This window comes from Symsagittifera roscoffensis, unplaced genomic scaffold, assembly GCF_963678635.1.
Source record: "Symsagittifera roscoffensis unplaced genomic scaffold, txSymRosc1.1 SCAFFOLD_147, whole genome shotgun sequence".
Lineage (NCBI taxonomy): Eukaryota > Metazoa > Xenacoelomorpha > Acoela > Convolutidae > Symsagittifera > Symsagittifera roscoffensis.
The window spans coordinates 88,173-106,875 of NW_026971379.1; the positions used below are offsets into that span (position 1 = coordinate 88,173).

General features: G+C 43.0%; 1 protein-coding gene across 1 annotated transcript in view; it reads right to left on the bottom strand.

Annotated features, from left to right (window-relative positions):
- LOC134856345 (elongator complex protein 1-like) overlaps positions 1-18,347 on the bottom strand; it is a 31,859-nt gene extending 13,512 nt beyond the window's left edge. The window contains exon 1 of the mRNA XM_063872699.1: positions 18,325-18,347. The gene's annotated coding sequence lies outside the window, so the exon portion shown is untranslated. The remainder of the gene's footprint in view (positions 1-18,324) is intronic.
- Between the last annotated feature and the right edge of the window lie 356 nt (positions 18,348-18,703).

An 18,703-nucleotide genomic window follows, 5' to 3' on the forward strand; every position in this document is an offset into this window, starting at 1 on the left:
GTTTGCAGGTTCTGAGCCAAAACTCCTGTTGGTAGATAGATTTCTTTATTTTCGGCAGTTCGAAAAAAGGTTTCTCTGATAACCGGGTGGCTCTGTCGAATTCCTTTAAACAAAAATACTCTGTGGCATCAATTTTATAAAAACCGAAGAAATTTTTGCTAAAAAGTAAATTTCAAACGTTTTCGCAACTATGTGCATCGTCAGGATTTTTACAATAAACTACTCTAAATGACGATAAAACATCAATTTACAAATGTTATTTACAATAAATCACCTACAATTTGGTTCTAAACAATCATGATAAAAAATTAGCCAATCACAGTTGACCTCTAAATTACTATTAAGATTAAAATACTTTTAACCTCTAAAATTAATTAAACATTTTAAAATTAATTTGTCTGGAAGTTTCTGAGTCATAATTTTGATTTAGACATGTACGTTTTGAATAAAAAACCAAAAATATTTTGGGACTAAATTTTCAGTGTTAACTCCCTGCTCCTAAACTCATCGCGCGTGTTCAAGCCCGGTTTCTCTTTCCTGATATGTATTGCCTCTAGTGTTAGCAATTTTGTTTGGTTGTTTGACCTATCTATAATTTCCCAACTAAGATCTGCGCTATTTCCCTCAAGTTGGCATTGCTGAAGGTGGAGGCCTACCGGTGAGTCTGCTTTCCTATGTTCCTCAATTCTAGTGGTCAAATGTCGAACAGTTTGTCCGACATAGGTGGAAGTGCATCCACTACATGACAGTTTATAAACCACTCTTGACTTGAGGTCATTAGAAAATGCTGACTTCAGTGATGGTAAACATGATTGTAGTTTTCTTGTGGTGAAAACCACTTGAACGTTCGTTAATTTTCGTAACCTGTTAGCAAAATATTGGTTCTGGTTACCTCTATATTGCACCATCAGCATTGGGGGCTTTTCATCCTTTGGTGATTGAACTGACAAACCCCTGTCACTATCCAGGGGCTTGCCTTTACCCTCGATGATCTTGCACAAGGCGTCTGAAGCCACCTTTGCGGACCAATTTTCAGGGTACTGATTTGTCAGCCATTGCGCCCTATTAATTTCCATAGCCTTATCAAATTGCTCCCAGCTAGATGTACTCCTAAAAACCCTGTGTACAGTGCCTTGGATAACACTACGCTTATACTGAGTTGGGGCGCAGCTTCTATAGTTCAGTATAGTCCCTGTATCTGTTGGTTTTTGATACCAACTGCAAGTTACACGCCTATCCTGCGATATATTTATGTTCAAATCCAGGAACGGCAAATTCCCCTCCGAATTAGTTTTCTCTAGAGTGAACTGCAAATTTGGATGAAGAGAATTGGCGGCATCGAGAAGACAACTCGGCTCCCCTCTGACTGTTCTAACAATGTCATCCACATACCTGAGGAACAATTTCACCTGGGGAGTATCCTTCTCCTTGTTCTTAGCTCGGCAGCAGCTTTCACAGTACCAGACTATCTCGGTTATTGATGCGTATACGTCATCGGATATTTTTCCGCATTTTAGATGATACCAGTTTCGGCAACTCTCGCATTCAACCCCCTTTGATCTATATGTGACTTTCCTGCTGCAACATGGGCACAAGCCGTTTTTGTCATTAATTTGCTGTACCCCCGTTCCCACCGGTATTTGTTGTCGTAGAGCAAATTCGTATTCTTTCAGCCATAAGTTTGCCAGAATTACAGCGAGGGACGCTCCCATTGCTAAACCATCAATTTGTACATAACATGAATCATTACACTTGAAATATACTTTGCTGACCGCCATATTCAAAAGCCTTTTCATGGTTGCTCTTTGAATTTCAGGAGGAGACTCCTGGCTGTACAGCTTCTGTAAAGCAATTTCAATTGCCTCCTTCAGGGGAACGTTGGTGTACAAACTTTTCACATCAAGAGATATTATGGTTTCATCCGGATCTAGAGCAATGTTTTCTATTTTTTCTCTAGCCTCTTTAGTATTGGTTTCTATATTTGCTCCATCGATGTTGTCAAAAAACTTCGCAAGCATTTTGTTAAGATTCTCATACGAGCTGCCGGGAAGTGATAGTACAGGTCGTAGGGGTGTCTCATCCTTGTGTACCTTAGCTAAACCGTACAAACGGGCGGGTTGCCCCCCTGTTGATCGTATCTTAGAATATAACTGATCACTTATCTCGTCTCTTTTGTTCATGGCTAGTAACTCTTTGTTAAGTTCTTTCTCAATTTTCAGTATCACCTCATCAATGGTTGCATCTTTTTTCACAAACTGAGCAGATTGCAACAAGGATTCCAGCTTTGATTCATATGTTTGTTTCCTCATTATGCAAAAACCAACCCCCTTATCAAAAGGCACAGCCAGCAATCCATTATCTTTGAGATATTTCCTCGTTTTTTCAACGGCTTTGTCTCTTGGGGTTTGCCGTACGTTTTTTGCATATGCCTTTGCCGCGGCTTCTATTTCACATAACGTTTCACCAGATGTTTTTTGATTTTTCAATTGTGAGAGGAAAATGTCGATATCCGCCAAAAAATGTGTTTCGTTAAATTTGTCTCTAATTGGATGCTTGGGGCCCATTGATAGCACTTCATATACCCATTCAGGCAGTTCAATATTATCAAGTACCCTAACTGATCGCTCATTTCTCCCCCCAAGAGGTTTATCTTGTCTCTCGGACAGTTTTTCTAACTTTTTTCTATGGTTTTCTGATGTTGTCTTTAAGCTTGCCTCAACTTGCCGCCTCACGAGGAAATGTGAGGCGGCAATGTGAGGCGGCAATGAGGCGGCAATGAGGCGGCAATGTGAGGCGGAATGGATTTTATAACAACCATTCAACATCTTGGACATAAATAGTAGATCCAATAATTGCATATACAAGGTCAGCGGTAAAATGTTGCATTGCATCAGATTTGTTACGTAGTCGTTCCAGCCATTTACCCTTGTCAGTGCTTTCTCTTGCACTTTTTCGATCAATCTAAGCATATTAATGCTTTCTGCCCAGCAACTTGACCCATATAACAGCACTTGTAAAATCATCGATTTAAATATATTAAGTTTCACGCGCATTGGTAGTCCCTTTGGAGTGTTTCGTTTTAGCATATAAAAGATCTTAAGGGCTTTGGATATATTATTGCTTATAGTTTCATTCCATTTCATAATCCGCGAGACTAATAACCCAAGATCTTTCTGTACTTCAACTTCCGGTATTGCAATATTATTGAAAGTCATTTGGTTGCATTCAGCTGTAAAGCTCATGTAAGAGCATTTACCAACATGCAGCGTTTGTTTGTGAGATGAACTCCATTTGAACACTCTGTCTAGATCAGTTTGAAAAATGTTGCTCTGTTGATTGATGTTAATGAATTTGACATCATCGGCGCATATGAGAGGTGTAGAGAATTTACATTGCGATGGTATGTCATTTATGTAGATAAGAAATAAGATGCTTGCTAATATTGACCCTTGTGGGACACCAATGTTTAATAATCTTTCTGTGGATAATTGATTTTCTACCCTTATTTTGTGGGTACGTTTGGTAAGAAACGAGCGGAGTAGTTTGAGCAATTTCCCACTTATACCGATATCTTGAATTTTGCGCAGCAATAATTGATGGTCTACTCTGTCAAATGCCTTTTCGTAATCTGTGTACACAACTTCTACAGATTTCCCATCATTGATTGCTTTATAGACCTTGTTCAGATAAACAATCATTTGAACTAAACATGATCGTCCTTTGCGGAAACCGTATTGCTGATTGGAGATGAGCGGCTCGAAAAATTCGTAGATGTCGAGGAACATACATCGCTCAAGAATTTTAGATACGATTGCAAGTAACAAAACCGGTCTGTAGTTTTCCACCATATAATTACACGATTTCTTATGAGTTGGGTTAACGATCGCGCATTTCCAATAGCTGGGGAAAATGCAGGTTTGTTTGATCTTATAGAAAAGAACATTTTGTGATTTAGCGATGTTTTTTGAGCAGTTCTTATAAAGTATTGCGGGTATTTTATCTGGGCCACTTGCTTTTGTACAGTCCAGAGTTCTGCAGATGTTTTGTATGCGTTGCTCCGAGATATCAAAATTATCTAATTTCGTGGTTGATAAGTTTTGAGGCTCACCAAGACTTGGAGGATCGGAGGGTTTTGAGAAATTATCGTCAAAGAAATCGGCAAAAAGTTACACTTTTTCGGCATTTGATTGAGCTTCTTTGCTACCATAAATAAGTTTTGATATTATTCTGGACGACTTAAATGTACGGTAAAATTTGAAAAGCTTATCAGTTGATCTAGAATCAGATAGCTCTGATTCAAAGTTAATTTGGTCTTGTTCAACGGCAAAATCGCATTCTTTCTGTAGAGATAAAACACGGTTGTGCAGAGCTGGGTACTTTTCCTTAGCGGTGTTCAATTTCATGATGATATTGGATGTGGATTGGGTAATCCATGGCGCGAGTCTGGCTCGATGCCTTGTTCGAGTAGGGACATGGCGTTCGATTTTGATGTTCAACCATTTATACCAGTCCGACATTAACACATCAGGGTTAGACCAACAGAAGCCTTGAAAAGGGTTGTCTATTATATCCGCATTTAAGGCTTTAAAATCGGCTTTACAATAGCTGAACATTTTCGACTCATTGTGGTTTGATCGGAAAACATTGTTTACTTTTCGAATTTCAAACTTTGCTGTAATTGGAAAATGGTTTGACATGCTTGAAATGGATAAGGGTTTGACTTTCGTTGAGACGAGATTCAGTTCACCTTTTGAGAATAAGAGATCTAAAGTTCCCGTTGCAGCTGTTGGGAAATCTATATGTTGTTCTAGTTCAAGGTGATCAACTACATCAAGGAAACTCTGTAACATTCGCCCGGAAGATACATATCGACGGATAACAAAACTAAGTCTTAAGACGACTGGCTAGCGTCTAAACAGAGCTTTGCATGTTTTTCACCGTCTCTACCAAGCCAGTACTTTTCGGTGGTCTTTCTTACATCAGGTCGACAAAAACGTTACTGTTCTCCGGCTTCGACCAGAACGCTCAAATTAACTGAATTACATGCAAAATTAGTGAGCTCATGGCTGGGTCTCAGTATCCCCAGACCACGAGGTCACTCCTAAAAACAGGGCTACTACTTATTATATTACTATTGTTTTTGTTCAGTAGATAAAAACCATCATCTCCATCGAAGATGGATCAACCCTTTCCCCCACTCCTAGCTTCTCATCCTTATCAAAATGAATCCAGTTGTTAATTAAATTCAATTCAGGACATGACAAGAAGCTAAAAGTTTATATAAAAGGCTAAAAGTTCCAGTCCCGAAACCCTTCCGGATTCTTGAATCCTGTGAATCAAGCTCCTCAAGTTCAATTTCACGCCAATCCGGAAGGCTGGTTCTCACCCTTCACCGTTGTTGGCAACGGCCTTGCAACTATTGTAGCAGCACAATAGTTGCAACTTGGAACGTTCTCTGCTATTGTAGTTCGTTGTCGTTTTTCTCTAATCTCGATTTTCGTTCTGTTCGCAATCACAGATAAAGTTGTTCTGTTTTTCTTAGTTCTTTTTCTAAAATGGCCGCTTCTGACGCTTCTCAGAAAAATTACGTCATCACTTCGAAAATTTAAAATTTTAAAATACGGGAATATCCTGACCTTCACCGTTCTGCCAATCATCTGAATAACGTCGTTAATCCTTCGAAATCATCAACTCGGAAGGCCTACTGCTAAAAATTCGAAGTCTGCATAAATTGCATTTTGGCCATTCTGGTCGAATGTCACATACTCCCCGGACAGTCCGGTCAATGTCCTCATTGAATCGCACTATGTTCGTAAAATGGTTACAGTGTCATCGAACAGAATTTACAAATTGCACGAAATTACCTTTATCTACGTCACATCGACTCACTGCAGAATATAAATGGCATCATACTACATCACTATAGCCTTCAAATTCTCTCATTAATCTGCACTCTGAGGATATGACTTAAGATAAAACATATTTTCTGACTTCCAGTGTCAATGTCCCGATTAAAGCTTTTTCTCCTAGATTTAAAAGGTGTTGGCTTGCAGGACAGTCCTGCCAACCAACAAGCTAAAATTATCCTACTATGCTCCTTCCCTTCGGAAATCTTGCTTGTTTATTGTCCTGAATATTAAAACCAAGAAACTTTGTGGTTAGAAAGAACAATGTAACAACCTCCCTCTTCAAGAGATTACTCAAGTCTTTCATGTCACCACAAAGTGATCAGTCTTCCTAAGTGATTAAAAACAATCATGCAGGCTGAAATATTTAAATATACTCTCCTCTTAAGCCTTTCTAAATAAATAATAAGTGAGTGTCTCTAAAGCCACTTCAACTAAAACCAAAATGCAAATTTATAAATGCAACAATTTCAAAACTCAACAAAAATGTTTCAGTTTTCAATTACAACTTGGTTGCTTGGTTTCTCACTTGAGTTTTTCACACACATAAAACAATTCTGAGTTTTGACTTTTCTTCATCATTCCTTTGTTCTCCTCTTTTTTCGTCGTTTAGAAGTTCTAAAACTTCTAAATTCTTCTAATTTTCTTTCTTGCCGCCTCTTGTTTTCTCGACCATTCGTCAATGCTCCATTTCCTCCTCCTGTGACACTGACTCCGCACTTTCGGTTTCCGTGTCTTGTAGCACGTCATTGACTATCCTGACGCTGTTGGAAGCCGTCCTCCAACACTTCTGCTCTTCCACCCTCTGTTTACAGCAAGGTAGGGGATCCACGTTTGATTTTCTGTTTCTACAGAAGCTGTTGTGGAGACACAACGTCACGTTTCTCTCCAAATCTTCTTTCAGCATCTCTGCCTTCTCATTTCCATTACGCTCGCTTGTCCTGGAAATTCTTTTCACAGCGGTGGTCACTGCATTCCGATGGGTCACGAAAGCTCGCTTGAAAGCTCCTGCCCCAATGTCGAGCTGATATTCACTGTATACTCTGCCATGCTTCGACATGTGCTTTTTCGCATACTCGTACAACCATGCAGTCATGTTAGCTCTGAACCATGGCATCAATCGTTTTCTTGCCCATATCTTCTTTACTTCCATTGGAATGTTTAGAACTTTGCACATTGTCTCAAAAAGATCTAAATCTTTTAGACAATCTAATTTCTGCAATTGTTCTCTCGTCGGTGCCTCCTGTCTATTATTTTCTCTCACATGAGCTTCCAGCCATCGTATCGCCATCATAACTCCCACTATCACTATTGTTATGGGCTGTGATGAATCTGGTAAACCCATGGAGAGCAGCTCTCCAGAGTCCCAGATCAACACCAGATTACTACGCTTGGGATACCACCAGGTCTGCAGCAAGCAGTGGCAAGGAAACTCGTCATGTGTTAACATGATGCTCCTCCAATTGCGTTTTCCTGAAGCTTCCAGCAATGGTTCCACTTCCATCATCACTCGGTGGATTTCATCATTCTCGTCTACTGCATTGTAATCTGTGACAGTTGATCCTCTCTGTTTCTGTTTTTCAAAGTCACTGAAATTCCCGCTCACATATCCCATGAACTTCTTTCCCAGTATTGACTCCAACTCCTCTTTGGTTCTCTCTGGGACTGCTGAGAACATCTTACATAGTAACTCGTAAGACTTTTCAGACATTCTCGCCAATCTCACACACTTTGGCACTGAGAAAGCTTGATCCACGATCGTTCTTGTACTCTTCACGTCCACCGCCACGAAATGTACAGGGTATCTGCTCTTGCACATTGGAGCCAACGTTGAACCCACCAAATATCGTGCTCCTGATGGTCTACAATAAGTTTCGCTGTGTCTGATGTTCATCTCTGTTTCGATTGCCTCCCTCCATTTTCCTATATACTTCTGCTCAGTCTACAGAACTCCTGGGAATACTTCTACGCTGATGGCTGTGACCATCTCATGTTTCTGTTCTAGATTCAATAGTGACTCTAAAGAACCAAACATGCTGTAGAATCCTAGTGCTGTCACTAGATTCACATCGGTTCCTCCATGGCAATCTGCTATCAGTTCCGTTTCCGTTCTTGCTTTCATCACTACATTTCCAAACAATACTGTCAACTGCTTGTGTTGTTTCTCCAGGGTTTTCACACAGTCTAGACTTCCACAAACGTGACCCTCTAGTCCACAGACTTCCGCCAGACAGCTACCAGGTTTGACCCAGTCTTCTGGTCCCCAGCCAGGCAACTCCACTTTATCTTCTCCGTTGCTCTTAGAGGCTGTTATCATCACATTATATATGATGTTGAGGTCACGCAGGTTACAGTCCGCATTCAGTTCCCTCTGTATGTCTTGTGTCGCCCGTAATATTGAGTCAGCGTTGGGACTAGGACACCATGATGGCTTCATCAATTCCCACACTGCCATCAAGCTCGTTCTCAGTAATTCATCTGAGAATCCCAACCCAAATTCCACTCTCTTGTCGGATTTTGGTACTGAAGGTGCAGTCACCTCTTCTTCCAAGACCAATCCCAATTTGGCCTGTGGATTGTTAACGCTCTTAGTCGTCACAATTCTGGACGTCCAGAATCTTAGTAACACCGCCTGCTCATAATCAAAGAAGCAATCGCGTATGTCTTCACTCAGGAAAGGATTGTATGCTATCCCTATAATCCCGGACACATAGCTATATGACTTCTTCTTGATCGGTCCACAGTATTCACTGGATTTCGGCAATGCTCCCATAGATTCTTTAGTGAGCCTCAACTCCTTGTTTGAGAATCTCCTGATCTCGTCTATCTTTTTCATGGGTTCCAATTCTTCAGGTTCTTTCATGTTCACCCTCATCGGTTTACTTTGCTGCATATCCAGCATTGCTAGTAAGAACATGGCTTTCGTTCGCTCATCGCCTTCCCTCAACATTTTAACACAAGTGTTTAATGCAGGTACTGAAATCTGCTCTATCAGGAATCGAATGAAACAGAGAGCGTCTCTCCGCTTTGCACACGCTACTGCTGCTCCCTCCTGGACTATCAGATCCCTCAGATTCGTCATATGGAAAACTTTTTCCTCCTTTGATCTCTTCCTTTCTTGTGAATCATATTCTTCGCGAGTCAGTCCCATCATGCACCAGGCGAGCCTGAGTTGTAATTCTGTCCTTACGTAAGGTACTGCCACGAGAGCATGTATTCTTGGCGTAGTCCTCATTTCTTCTTCGAAATACCTCAATACTACTGCTTTCCATGGAAGGCTCACTAACTGCTCGATCGTCTCCGCCTCTACGTCAGACGACGCCAAAGTTCCATACGCCTTCTGCTTGAGGGTGGTGCCTTGCAACATCATTTCCAGATAACCCTCCATGGCTTTTTCGTCTTCCAGGGCCATTACATACCCTCTAGCCGAGTTTCGGTATTCCAACATCTCCATGTATCCACCGGTGGGTTCATCTATCGACACTGTCTCCGACACTGTTAGTCGGTTGTATTCCACTGGTGTCAGTTGTCCTGCAACACTTCCTTTTCCATGATTCATGGGAGATGGTTTGAAGTCCCTCATTTTACTCTCTCCACATTGACTGAGTATTTCCATTTCTAAAGTTGCTCCAGTCAGAGTGCGGTCACTCCTTTTGGATTTATAACCGGTTGACTTTATCCCTGCCATGAGAATGGGTGGCACCATCGCTATATCAGTTAATATTCTATCTGTGCCGGACAATTGATAATCACCCTGCCCCAGATCCATAACTTCTTCGACTCGCTTCCTTTTCGCTGAGTTACCAGTTTTCATCGATATTTCTGAATCCACTTTCGTCTTTCCAATTCTCCTCGGCATCACTCTGCTGCCTAACTTCATTTTCATCGCATTGATTTTATCAATCACCATTTTTGATCGCATCGTTCCTCTCCTGGTCCTTGACAGGTACACCACCTCTCCTTCATTGTCCTGCGGTGTCATCTTGATGGGAGAATTCGCTTCACTCTCATCAGTGGCTGAGTCGATCAATAACTCACTCAGTCTCCCTTCACACTCATCAAGCTTGTCAAATACTTCTCTCATCAAGGGTTGATTGAGACCTGTTTTGAGAATGGACTGGGTCCCATAGCTCTGAATCACAGTCCAGACTTCTTCCATGAACGCCACTCTGTCCAGCTTACATCCCGTCCTACTCTCGTGGTCTCGGTGATGTACTTCCCATTCTTCTTCGGGCAGCGTTCCCAAGAAAGGTACTCTGGCTGAGGCCTCTATTCTTCTCCTTCGAGGTGATTCCATACGGATTCTCTGGTCGTTATTTCTTGAATTGCCAGGAGAGCTGCTCTCCGGCAAATTCCGTTTCATTTCCTCAAAGGCTGACGGAGGTTCCAGTGTCGAAATGCCTTCATCCGCTGGCTCAGTCGTTCCCAACGTGTCTGCATTATTCTCAAGATCACTGAAGATATTGAAATCCAGGCTGGATGCTCCTCCTGTCGATGCCCTGTCGTCTTCCCCACCAGCTTGATCTTGTTGCATGGGTTCTTCAGTCTGACGGCTTCCACCCTGTCCGTCATCTCCTTCTGACTTATCCTTATTCGAGTTCGGTGGTCCTTGTTCGTCATTGTCGGCTTCTTCATGGAATCTCGGTATGAGCAATGTACCGGCCGATTTATCTTCCTCTTCTCCATGGACCACTTTGATTTCTTCGCAGCCGAAGGGTGCTAGGAAAGTTCTCGTCTGCAATACTCCTCCAACTTTCATCTCCTTCCTCACACTGGTCAGGATCAATGAGGCTTCAGGCAATTCTGTCCTGCCTCTCATTCTTATCGGAGTTAAGCCTAGTTCCCTCCATTCCTCATCAAATCTTCCAGGCTTGGGAGTAGCGGCGTTGCTTATTCTCCTTCTCGTCGCTTGATCCGTGTATGCGAATCGTGTGTACTGTAACACGGCGGCATTTCTCCCTACGAAGCATGGATCCATCGTCACCGAGAAATTCCCTACTCTCCTTTCATTGGCTTCGAATGCTCTCAATCTAGGAGTTTGTACTACGGAGACTGCTCCGAGCAGCATCCTTCTTATCAGAGGGAATTCAGGGATTGCTTCCGGTAGCTTCTTGTAATCGCCCCAGTCCTTCGTCTCTTCTCTCACTTTGTGATAGGCTGCTGTGAGACGAGGCACTCTGGTCATTTCACCATTCGTTTTGTCATAGGGCCTCAGATTCCAAAGCTTTGGAAACACCTCGATGTGCCCTCTTTCTACTTCTCCCATGCGGTCACAGAAGTGATCGTCAAAATTGATGACTGTCATCTCTGGCTCCGATATTTTCGCAAATAACAGATCTTCACTCATGAGCTCTCGCAATGCGTGCTGCTCACACCAGTTCAGTGTACTACCGTCCACTGCCGATATGAGGTTCAGGTGCAACACCGTCCTCCTATATGCTTCCACTTTAACGTCAGGGAACGCAAAGGTGACTGCTGGTCCATAGATCACTGTCACGAACTCCGTGGCTCCTCTGATCAGCGCCAAGGGATCGATTCTCATAGCTAAGCTCAAATCTGTTAACAGCGGCATGCCTCCAACATGTCGTCTAACATCTTCCTCTCTTTCAATTGTCTCGTCTTCTCCGGTTCCAAAGCGATTCTGCTGCAAGAGATACTGGATAAGAGTGTGTCTCAGGTCTCTTATTTTGTTCCACGAGTCTGTGGATTTCTTCATATCCAGATTTCTCACTCTCTCTTTCATCTGCTCTGGACAACGTGCCAGTTTCATCAGTCCTCCCAAGTTTCCGTGGGTTATTGCGATCAGTGTCAGAAGTCCATCTAGTCGCAGGTTCTGTATTCCATCCGTAAGCAGTATCGCCGGTCCTTTTACAAAACTCTCCGCTCCGAACGTCACGAACAAGGCTATTAATTCCACTATCGATACTTTCACTACTTGGAGGAATTCCTTTATCAAATAGTGCGAGACTTTCGGGTAAACTTTTGCCAAGAAGGACGCGGTCCATCCGGCTCCCAACCATTCTAGCATGCTGTCTGTCCTTTCAAATCCCTCCTGTCCCTTCACTTCCTGGGTCCAGAAGGTTTCCAGAGTAATCTGACACATTCTGTTCACGAACTCAGCTGTCTTTTCTCCGGCATTTTCCGCCAGGTTCACCTCCTTCAACAAGTAGGCGTGTATCTTAGTGATCATTACTGGGCCTTGCTGAAAAGCATCTGCACCCAATGCCGCTACTCTCGGATTCAGGTGTAGCCACTGGTTTGCTTCCGGCTTGGTTCTCAGCACCATCGCTTCCAGATGAGCTCTCGTCTCCAGTGAATTCTTTCTTCTCGTGTCTTCACTCGCCACTTCCATTGCTCGGAACCACAAGTCGTTGGACATCGCCGTGATCACTCGATGGTCGTCATCTATTCCTGGTTTCAGTTTGAGTTGCCGACTGAAGTTGGACAGTTCCAACCCCAGCACTTCGTCCAACACCAACATGTGTAGCGCGTGGTCCTTGAACCCTCTCATCGCGTTTGAGATATCTGACCATACTGCAGGCAGTTCAGCCTTAAGTGGCCTCAGGTTCTCCATTTCTATCATGCGATTCGGGGCTGATATGATCACATCATGTTTTCCCTCCGAAAGTAAGGCTACCATTGCATACACAAATTTCAGTCCATCCGGGAGATGTGCATATCCCGGAGACAACGCAAATACTACTCTCAACGTCACTTTATTGAATGACCCCTCCTTTGTCGCGTCTACCACTTCACCCATCGACTCCAGGATGTCTTTTATCGCTGGCCATACTGCGTTTTCTGCTGTTGCAGGATCTCTGAGCCTGCTCAGAAAACCTCTACTGTGTAGATGGTCATTGATGCCAGCAAACACAATCGTTATCGGGTTCATTTCTGTCTGCCTTTGTACCCCTATAGCCAATGACACTGATTGCAATAGGTCTAGGTCAACTGCGGCCAGCATTATGACGTCCGGCCAAAACAAAGACTTAGAGGTGTACACGAACTCTGAATTCGCTACTACCATGATTTTGGCCTTCCTCATCTCTGCTTTGTCGTAGGCGGCGAAGATGGTCTCATCTTTCTTTATCGCTGTCAATCCGCCATATCTCTGGGCATCACCATCTTGGTTCACTAGTTTTGGGTACACTCTCTCCTTCACATGACCAGGTGGTGTCGTCAGTTGCCTAAATATCTTCACGTGTTGTCCAATCGGCGCTCTCGCCGTCAGGAATCTTCCTGGCCTTTCTTCACGATTCCTCTCATCATGGTTCAATCTCACATCTTGCAACGGTCTTGCATTCACAGGTCCTATTATGTTGTTGGAGGGCAGTCCCTCCAAGTCGGCAAATCTCAAGGCCGTCGTGGAGCTGAAATTTATGCTAGCGGCTATCAACCAGTCTACGCCGGTTATCGAGTACAATCTGCTGACGGATAGCGTCGCTCCATTCAGCATCCTCCTTGCATCTTCGATGAAGCTCACTCTCTGTAGGTCCAGCTTCATTAGTTCGTCTTTGTATATATGCCAAGGAGACGGTATGGATCGCGACCACATCAATGAGCCTCTGCTCGGTCTCTCCTCTCGACTGGTACTCGTCGTCTCCGATCTAGTGTCCGATCTGGATGTGCCTGCTACTTCCTCGATTGGTTGGTTGACAGGTCCTATCCTTTTCCTAGGATGAATTGTCCTCCTCATCGGTGCTTCTCCCAACCGATCTTGTACGTCTGTTCTTCGACCTGGTTCACCGGAGCTTTGTTGCCGGTAATTTGTGACGGCTGGGACCGTACCCAAGCGTGTTTCCAGGTTAGGAGGCACAAAGGTGGTGATCACCGTATCACTCACCGTTCCCTCTTCCTTCAGCACTCCTGTGTCAAAGAGTTCTGCTTCCAGCTCATCCAACCGTTCTTGGAAGACTCGATTCAACCAAGCTTGTCCTTCGACACTGTCGAAGTGGATGCCATCTGTGGTCAGTCTGGCTTGATCCATGGCTCTCAATTCATGTTCAATGTCCATGAGGATCATTCTTCCGGCATTTCGATTTGCTAGGTTTCTCAAGATGTTGTTCCATCTCATGACTCCCTCGTTGTGCCTTCTTCCTGATGCTGTCAGGCTTCTTGCGTTCATTGGCACCGTGCAAACGGTCAGTACCGCGCAACTGAACTTCTGCCAGAGAGTAGTAAACAAACACACCATCATTGATTCCCACAGTGCTTCCTGCTCATCTGATCCTCTGGAGATATCATTCGTCCCAACTAAGATCATCACATTGGGTATCTTCCCTGGATTCATCAGCTCCACCATGCGATATAATTGGGCAATCGTCGCGCCTCCAAAGGCCATCACCGTGGTGACCCATGAGGTCCTCAAATTCGACAGCACTCTGACTAAGCTGTCTCCCAATATCAGGTGAGATGTCCCGAGTGGTGGTTGCTGCAGGTTCACAGCCGGGCTCCAGGTAGCTCGATTGAAGCAGGCTCTCGGATCTGTCTCCGGAACTCCCGTGAAATTATACTTCAATTGATTATTCTTCTGCACGTCTATTACACGAGACACTTTCTTCGCTGGCATCTTCCTTACTTTCCTCTCTGGGATTCTCGAGTTCCCCATGAGTGGTGTCACGTTACTCATCCCTTGTCTGATTACTGTCTGGGAGAGTTGTACTCTGCCCGTATCGTCAATCGTTCCATAGGGTGCAGTCACCCCGGAACCTGGTGCATTCTTGTTAGCGACCAATCGTCCAGCTGTCTCTATCAGTTTTCTCACTGTCTGTTCTACGACGGGATCACCCAAGGTGTCACTAGGATCCGGGATTGTTACTCGGTTCGTCTCTGCTGGAAGCCGTGTCTCCGTTGTTTGACTCATTTCTCGAGGTGTCAAGAGCTCCATCGGGGACTGCCCACGAGGAATATCCCTTGCAGGTATCACTTTCTCAATGGACGTCGTCAACGCCGCCTGTTCCGATCGCTCTTTGTATTCCTGCCTTAAGCGTTCGATCTCTTGACCCTGTTTTTTGTTGCAGTCTTCAAACAACTTTCTCCACATGTCCCGGTCTTCCTCCATCGCCAGCATGGTCTTCGTCATATCGTCTAACTCCTTCTTCGTACTCCTCAGTTGATCGTTCATCTCGTCCAGATCTTGTATGGTTTGGTTCGTCTGAACCTTCTGTGTTACTTTCGCCCTTTTTGGTGGCACAGCTGCTCTCAGTGGTGAACCAGACGAGGTCGCCTCGCTGTTCATCTCCCGATGCATTCTCGTCAGCCCAGGTTTGGGCTTGGAGGGCATTGGCATCTCACCTGGTTGGTAAGTCCTAGAACTTCCCAACCCAGGCTCATTCGCCAAGTCACTCCCTGAGAGAGCCCCGTTTCTCCACCTCATCACTCTCATGTTCGGGCGGTCTAGTACTCCTCTTTCTCCATATGCTGCCATCAACAGGACTTCCGTGGGGCGGTCCCCACGGTTGTCGTGCCCCAAGATGTTGATCAGGGCGGTCAGCAACATGACCACCTCTGGGTCCTCCAGAGCGAAGTCTCGTTCGATCAGCCGACGATAGATCGCATCTACCATCGGTCCCACATATGCCTCTGCCAGGTCCATCAATTCATCCAGGTTGAAATTGTCCATACTGTTCTTTCCAAGTTTGATTTGATTTCGATTTCAAGTTTTGACTCAAGTGAGCAATTAAATGATCAATCAGGATCTAGAAAAGGAATCACGACTGTCACACTTGTCAGTTTCACCTTAACATATATCGTTAAAATTTGCTTAAAACAGTTCAGATAAAAAGATATTTAATTAAAATTTATTAAAATCAATTGGTTTCTAAAATTTTGGAATTCGACCTAAGATTGGACAGTCCAAACTTTGGATCTATTCCCAAGATCGTCATTTAGTTGTTCATGGTCACTAACGCTTACTTACCCATGATCTTAATAACCTAATACATAACATAACATAACATAACACACATATCACATATTACCTGCAACTTGGTCTTTGGCCTAACACTCTTTCGCACATCACTCAGCCTATACTTAAATAATATTTCTTATGTAGATATACTTGTATGTTCGTATCAGAGAATATCACGTGTACAAGCGCGTACAATTCCCGAGGAATATGGCCGGAAGATACGCCCGGAAGATACGCCCGGTCGATATGCCCGGAAGATACATATCGACGGATAACAAAACTAAGTCTTAACACGACTGGCTAGCGTCTAAACAGAGCTTTGCATGTTTTTCACCGTCTCTACCAAGCCAGTACTTTTCGGTGGTCTTTCTTACATCAGGTCGACAAAAACGTTACTGTTCTCCGGCTTCGACCAGAACGCTCAAATTAACTGAATTACATGCAAAATTAGTGAGCTCATGGCTGGGTCTCAGTATCCCCAGACCACGAGGTCACTCCTAAAAACAGGGCTACTACTTATTATATTACTATTGTTTTTGTTCAGTAGATAAAAACCATCATCTCCATCGAAGATGGATCAACCCTTTCCCCACTCCTAGCTTCTCATCCTTATCAAAATGAATCCAGTTGTTAATTAAATTCAATTCAGGACATGACAATAAGCTAAAAGTTTATATAAAAGGCTAAAAGTTCCAGTCCCGAAACCCTTCCGGATTCTTAAATCCTGTGAATCAAGCTCCTCAAGTTCAATTTCACGCCAATCCGGAAGGCTGGTTCTCACCCTTCACCGTTGTTGGCAACGGCCTTGCAACTATTGTAGCAGCACAATAGTTGCAACTTGGAACGTTCTCTGCTATTGTAGTTCGTTGTCGTTTTTCTTTAATCTCGATTTTCGTTCTGTTTGCAATCACAGATAAAGTTGTTCTGTTTTTCTTAGTTCTTTTTCTAAAATGGCCGCTTCTGACGGTTCTCAGAAATATTACGTCATCACTTCGAAAATTTAAAATTTTAAAATATGGGAATATCCTGACCTTCACCGTTCTGCCAATCATCTGAATAACGTCGTTAATCCTTCGAAATCATCAACTCGGAAGGCCTACTGCTAAAAATTCGAAGTCTGCATAAATTGCATTTTGGCCATTCTGGTCGAATGTCACACTCTGAGATTCGCAATTTTCGCTACTTCTGATGTTCCAGTCGATATCCAAGTTGAAATCGCCGTAGATTATTGTTGCATCAACCTGTGACATCAATGTTTCAATTTCTTTAAAAATTAATTTGATCATTTCATCGTTAAGGTGATAGTGGCTGGTTTGCGGTGGATTGTAGAAGCTAACAATTAGTATTTTTCTGTTCTGAAAATTTACTATGCACCCTACAGCAGCACCTTGGCTTTCTTCAGGTAGTGATATTTTTTGACAATGAAATGAGTGCATAATTCCAATCATAACGCCTCCGTGCTTTGTCTTACCTTTAGGAGCTTTTCTATCAGACCTAAATAGTTGATAAGACGGCAGAAAAATTTCGCTATCTTCTTGTTCATCGGTTAGCCAAGTTTCTGATATTAGAATAATGTTGTAGTTCTGCGAGGCAAGAACTGATGAAAGCTCCACTCTACGCTGAAGAAGGTATATACTTCTGATATTGAAACATAATACATCTAAATCTTCCGTAGTACTTGATAGTCAATTAATTTTGGTTTCGTGTCCATTGACATATAATTTCAGTCTTATTATGCGTATATCTTTTGTGGTTGTTCCGTCGTTAATCAATTCTCTTCTTTTCATCAATAATTTATTTTCTTGTTCCTCTTTGTTCAAACTTTTAGATATAAACACTTTTGTTGCTCCCTCGAAGGTTTTCAGCTGCTTTGCTTTCGCTAGAAGTTTTCTCGCAGTCCAGGTATTGTTCAGTCGCAGTAAAATAGTACGAGGGCGTTGTTTGTCTTTGTCAAATTTTGCTAGACGTTTTAAGTCGGCGATACAGTTTGTTTCTTCCCCTAGGTGGTTAAGCACTTTTTCAATTTCATACGAATCATGAGACAAAATTTCGTCTTGAGTTGCAATTATATCTTTGCCATTTGCGTCTTTCTTCCGTGTATATTCCTTTATTCCATTTACTCTAATTTCTAAATTATTTTCGTTGGGTGCTGGCGGGGTTGGGTTGGAAGTTATTAGTGACGTAGAATTATACTTAGCTATATTGAGATCCTCCTTCAGTTCTGATATGGTTGCCTTAATGATTCCAACGGCCTCATCCATGGACTCGTTTCTGGCCATCAGTTGTTTTACGGAGTTAAGACAATGGTCACAAAACCATTTGATTCCTTTCATAACATCGAATAGGTTGAGGGCCTCCAGCGGGACATCAGTACATTTTTGGTGTAGCCAATTGTCGCATTTGTCGCATTGGATTGCTTGTTCCTCTTTGTCCTTGATTTTTCTGCTGCAGGACCCGCACATTGAATTACTTGCACTTGCAAGACACTTGTTGCGTTCCATATCAAATCTATTTAATAAGTTTATCACAACCAGGATATTGCAGTTGCCACAACTACAAAAGAGTTTCCACACGCATATATTGTTCTATACTATTCGAGATCGCTTGGTTCGATGTGATATTGAATGACAGAATTACAAATAAAACAAAAGTATTTCCTGTTTTTGTATATTATATGTTATCAGATGAAGCCGACAAGAAGTGCAAAAATCCGTAATCTGGAGAAAATCATCGCAATAAATGCACATTTAGAGCAATCAGTTGGTAAATGAATCCTTCCTTGATACCCCTTTTCAATAATAAATTCCTGTAATCATCTCATAAGTCTGCGAGATCAATTTTAGGTATAAACATTAAAGCATTCTTAGATAAATCGAGTTTTCAAATT